Below are 6,000 nucleotides of genomic sequence, written 5' to 3'. Positions count from 1 at the left end.
ACTGATTTTATGGCATGTCTTCATGGCTCATAGTAGAACCATTATCCCAAAATTCCTAAGACTTGGCAGCCCATTATTACACCACTTTCTGTCCCTCTCAATAATAGCAAGCTTGTTTTAATGGACCAAAGATCTCAGAGGCAAAAAAGCAAGTCCGATGTTCACTGGTGGTCTAAACACAGCATCTCTGTCCTATGCTCGTGATTTTGAACAACCTGAAAGCAGGGCTGAGGGACAAGGCCAAGCCATGTGGCTCTCTAGTGGACTGGCTCTACCACGGTCTGTCTGGCTTAAGCTTTGCACTGCCCGCTCCTTCCTGACAGATGGCAAGGCTAACCAAGCGTGATGCCCCACTAGTGGTGCACTGGGTATTTATAGAGCCAGACCAGGGGAAGGAATTTCTTTTGAAGTGCTCATGGATATTGATGGTGGTCAGAGATATACAGAATGTGAAGATATGTGGGATAAAATGAAGGACAGCAGGATTTGACCCACACTGCATGTAAGCTGGAGCCAGCTGACCTCATTATATTATCTGAATTTGCTATTTGTTATATCTTGTGCAATATTTACAGCTACTTCTGTCTTTGATTGTGATTTGATTTTTAAGTAAAAACCATAATTGTTCAGGTTTTTTACTTAAGGTAATTGATTCAATTGAAGTATTTGACATCAAAGGACAGTAGCGCCATATTTGATTTTTGATGGGAATAGAAATGGGGGGATAGACGTACAGTCTCTTCAATAGCATGCACTGTATAAAGTTATATAAAGGTCCTAATTTTTACAACTTGTGGTTTCTGCCTGGAGTTTGTAGGTAACTCTCAATCTGCTGCTAGCAATGACTCATCATGTAACAATATATCAGGCCCCTTTGCCATATTTTATGTGTGATCATAAATGAACAGTTTTGTTCTGTTATGTATCTGTTAGTAAGAACGATATTATATGTGTCAGGAAAATGCAAATTTTTGATTGGGCACAATAAGGCATGACCGGGTGTTTTTGGAAGCATGTTTGGAAGTAGTTAACATGCTTATACACTGCAGGCACTTATAAATTTATGTCTTGGTCATTGGTCAGGTTGAAAGGAAAAATTTCGGTACACCCAAAGCATTGGACATCTTATCAGCATTTCTAATAGAGAAAATTAAAATTAATCCTGTTTTGCATTACAAAGAAATAGTGGCCAATATTTTATATGTTTAATTAAAAAAGCTTATAAAGAAGTCACATTGATCCATACATGACATAATACAAGTTCAGCCATTTTCTTCCTGCTGGCAGGGTGAATGGCTTTTTGTTTGTTTTATTGGGGGCATGAAGGTTATGATGTTGCTTGGAGCTGTTGATATGCAGTAGATTGTCTGCTCACTGTGTGCCATGCCAAAATAAAAGGAGAAACAATCGCAGCCATTGTAAACCAGGCTAGCATAGAATATAAGGTCGTATTTTTTCAGACAACAGAAATACAAACTGACTTTGCATACTGCTGTGCAATTTATGTTACAAAGCTTAATATACCCTCTCAGTTCATATCATACAATAAGGAAAGAATATGAAAAGATACTGTTTGTTGGCCTATACATAGCTTGCTACATTTACATCATTACATTAGCTCCACCTTTGTCCTGTGTCTCTGGGATCTTGCAAGTAAACATACGCTGCTTTTCTACCTTTGGGTCGAACGGTTGTTGCGGACCGTACCGTTCAGTGCTGATCCTCACCAGTTGGCACTGTGGTTACGGTTTCTTTTTTCACTGTGGTGCTTGAACGTACCTAACAAATACATCAGTTAGCAATGATGTGAGAGGTAAACACTGGAGTGAGTGCGCTATGGAGGATGATTGCATAAAGCACAGGAAAGACATGTCCCATGTTGCAAAAAGGAAAGCAAAGAGAAAAAGTCGAGAGATTTACCATCCTATGCTGAGAAGTTATGCATGCCACCAGACACAAACATACAGAAGGTAAAAGTTCCCAGACTAGCTAAAAAATACATTTATTGACAAAACATTATACGAGTAATAAATTGATATATTATATGAGTTTTAATGAGCTATCTAGCGTAATCTCACTCCCTGATGAAAAAGGCATGTAGCAAAATAATGTACCATACTAGTTAAACCATCAGCATAAAATCATGAAGATACACCTAACATTCACTTTTTTTTAATAAAGAATTAAACTCAATTAACCATAGCAAACTTTGCCAACTACCTAGAAACAAATGTGTTACCTTGGTGTAGGAAAATTGACAATCGTGAGTCCCCACGTACTAAAGACATTCCACCAGCACGGTTGAGCGCGGTTAAGAAAGGTTAGCTAACTATGCAGAGAAATCCAGGCCAGGAACGTTTTGTAATCGTGCCGTGCGGAACAGTGCTCAAGTGGAAATGCTACTGGAACCGTTCCTTTCTGTGAAAAGCAGCTGGGTCAGTTCTTAAACACAAGGTGACGTACACGATGTCATGACAATGATTTTACCAATAAAGAAATTTAGAAACATTTCACAAGTCTCAGGATAGGAAGTGACATTAGGATTGTTATTACTGTATATCAAGTGATACTGTAAATAGATGTAAGGACTATGGCAGTTGTTAGAAATAATGTCAGAGAGATACTGATGTTTTTCTGATTTAACAGGGTGCTGATATTTCTACATCCATCCATTTTCTATAGCTGCTTGTCCTGGGTAATGCCGCAGGGAGTGCTGGAGCCTATTCCAGCTGTCTCTGGCCGAAGGCAGGGAAACACCCTGGATAGGTATCCAGTCCATCTCAGGGCTAACACATAGAGACAAACACATTCACACTTTCACTTACACCTATGGGCAATTTAGATTCTCCAGTTCACTTGACCTGCATATCTTTGGATTGTGGGGGGAAACTGGAGCACCTGGAGGAAACCCACTTAAACACGGGGAGAACATGAAAACTCAACACAGAATGGCCTAGGGTGAGCCAGGACTCGAACAGGGGGCTTCTTGCTGTGAGGCTACAGTGCTGCCCACTGAGCCACCGTGCTGCAGTATTTAACTGAACAATTCCTGAAAATTTAATAAGAAGCTTGCAGACAACCGGTTCAATAACTAGAACAAGACTCTTTAATCAAAGATTAGACAGCTAAATTGAATGTTAAAATCGGCAAGATCAGGGGCGTGGGTAGCTCAGCGAGTGCTGACGCTGACTACCACCCCTGGAGTCGCGAGTTCGAATCCAGGGTGTGCTGAGTGACTCCAGCCAGGTCTCCTAAGCAACCAAATTGGCCCGGTTGCTAGGGAGGGTAGAGTCACATGGAGTAACCTCCTCATGGTTGCGATTAGTGGTTCTCGCTCTCAATGGGGCGTGTGATAAGTTGTGCGTGGATTGCGGAGAGTAGCATGAGCCTCCACATGCTGTGAGTCTCCGCGGTGTCATGCACAATGAGCCACATGATAAGATGTGCAGATTGGTGGTCTCAGAAGCAGAGGCAACTGAGACTTGTCCTCCACCACCCGGATTGAGGTGAGTAACCACGCCACCATGAGGACATACTAAGTAGTTGGAATTGGGCATTCCAAATTGGGAGAAAAAGGGGATAAAAAAAATAATATATATATATATATACAGGTGCATCTCAATAAATTAGAATGTCGTGGAAAAGTTCATTTATTTCAGTAATTCAACTCAAATTATGAAACTCGTGTATTAAATAAATTCAATGCACACAGACTGAAGTAGTTTAAGTCTTTGGTTCTTTTAATTGTGATGATTTTGGCTCACATTTAACAAAAACCCACCAATTCACTATCTCAAAAAATTAGAATATGGTGACATGCCAATCAGCTAATCAACTCAAAACACCTGCAAAGGTTTCCTGAGCCTTCAAAATGGTCTCTCAGTTTGGTTCACTAGGCTACACAATCATGGGGAAGACTGCTGATCTGACAGTTGTCCAGAAGACAATCATTGACACCCTTCACAAGGAGGGTAAGCCACAAACATTCATTGCCAAAGAAGCTGTTCACAGAGTGCTGTATCCAAGCATGTTAACAGAAAGTTGAGTGGAAGGAAAAAGTGTGGAAGAAAAAGATGCACAGTCAACCGAGAGAACCGCAGCCTTATGATTGTCAAGCAAAATCGATTCAAGAATTTGGGTGAACTTCACAAGGAATGGACTGAGGCTGGGGTCAAGGCATCAAGAGCCACCACACACAGACGTGTCAAGAAATTTGGCTACAGTTGTCGTATTCCTCTTGTTAAGCCACTCCTGAACCACAGACAACGTCAGAGGCGTCTTACCTGGGCTAAGGGAAGAAGAACTGGACTGTTGCCCAGTGGTCCAAAGTCCTCTTTTCAGATGAGAGCAAGTTTTGTATTTCATTTGGAAACCAAGGTCCTAGAGTCTGGAGGAAGGGTGGAGAAGTTCATAGCCCAAGTTGCTTGAAGTCCAGTGTTAAGTTTCCACAGTCTGTGATGATTTGGGGTGCAATGTCATCTGCTGGTGTTGGTCCATTGTGTTTTTTGAAAACCAAAGTCACTGCACCCGTTTACCAAGAAATTTTGGAGCACTTCATGCTTCCTTCTGCTGAAAGATGCTGATTTCATTTTCCAGCAGGATTTGGCACCTGCCCACACTGCCAAAAGCACCAAAAGTTGGTTAAATGACCATGGTGTTGGCGTGCTTGACTGGCCAGCAAACTCACCAGACCTGAACCCCATAGAGAATCTATGGGGTATTGTCAAGAGGAAAATGAGAAACAAGAGACCAAAAAATGCAGATGAGCTGAAGGCCACTGTCAAAGAAACCTGGGCTTCCATACCACCTCAGCAGTGCCACAAACTGATCACCTCCATGCCACGCCGAATTGAGGCAGTAATTAAAGCAAAAGGAGTCCCTACCAAGTATCGAGTACATATACAGTAAATGAACATACTTTCCAGAAGGCCAACAATTCACTAAAAATGTTTTTTTTATTGGTCTTATGATGTATTCTAATTTTTTGAGATAGTGAATTGGTGGGTTTTTGTTAAATGTGAGCCAAAATCAACACAATTAAAAGAACCAAAGAATTAAACTACTTCAGTCTGTGTGCACTGAATTTATTTAATACACGAGTTTCACAATTTTAGTTGAATTACTGAAATAAATGAACTTTTCCACGACATTCTAATTTATTGAGATGCACCTGTATATATATATATATATATATATATATATATATATATATATATATATATAGAATAAATTGGCAAGACCCAGAAGCATATTAGAAGAACTGTAAGGAACAATTTAAAATAACAAATTTGAGAATGCAGTTCCACAGTTGCACCCCTAAACGCCAATGATTTTTAGAAGACAATATTCTGCATTTATAACAATGTATGCACAATCTTTATTTGCCTCAGCAAATATTAAATAGGCCTATACCAATTACTTCAGTGATAATATCTTCATGGCAATTAATTATTATGTGCATGTTAAGTATTCAGGACCTATAAGCACATTGCACCTGTCTAGTTAGTCTAAATCCCAGCTGCCTCCCTGTCAGATAAGCTGTTTTGTTTTTTGTTGTGAAGCTTGTGCAGAGATTGCTCCCACTGTCACATGTTGCTCCTCCATAATGCATCAGTCAATCTGGTTTTATCAGCAAAGAAAACACATGTTAAATCCCCAGTCAATTCAGTGGCTTTGGCAATCTTTTATTAGTTGTATATTATGCTTGGAATAATAAGTTTTCTTTACACCCCCTACATTTTTCATAGATGGAAGAATGTGTGATATATTTTTACCCCTCATGCATTTTTCAGTGCTCTTCAGGTTAGTACCAGAAAATCCTCAAGGAACTGTGCTGTCACCTCTCTTAGTGCTTCACCATCTACAGTATACTGTTGCTTTTTAATAGATCTCAATCTCTTTCTATCAGCCTTCCCTCAGAATGCCCACAACAATAAGCTCAAGGATTTTTTTTCTTTCTGCCAGCCTGGTTAGATTTGTATTTTTCCTGCCAATATTTTC

General features: G+C 40.0%; 1 long non-coding RNA gene across 1 annotated transcript in view; it reads left to right on the top strand.

Annotated features, from left to right (window-relative positions):
- Positions 1 to 416: 416 nt before the first annotated feature.
- LOC127442452 (uncharacterized) overlaps positions 417 to 6,000 on the top strand; it is a 53,631-nt gene continuing 48,047 nt past the window's right edge. The window contains exon 1 of the long non-coding RNA XR_007897485.1: positions 417 to 502. This is a non-coding gene — a long non-coding RNA (uncharacterized LOC127442452). The remainder of the gene's footprint in view (positions 503 to 6,000) is intronic.

Source organism: Myxocyprinus asiaticus, chromosome 6 (genome assembly GCF_019703515.2).
Source record: "Myxocyprinus asiaticus isolate MX2 ecotype Aquarium Trade chromosome 6, UBuf_Myxa_2, whole genome shotgun sequence".
Taxonomy (NCBI): Eukaryota; Metazoa; Chordata; class Actinopteri; order Cypriniformes; family Catostomidae; genus Myxocyprinus; species Myxocyprinus asiaticus.
Note: the sequence above shows the minus strand (reverse complement) of the source record. Positions and strands in the feature narration are given on the sequence as shown.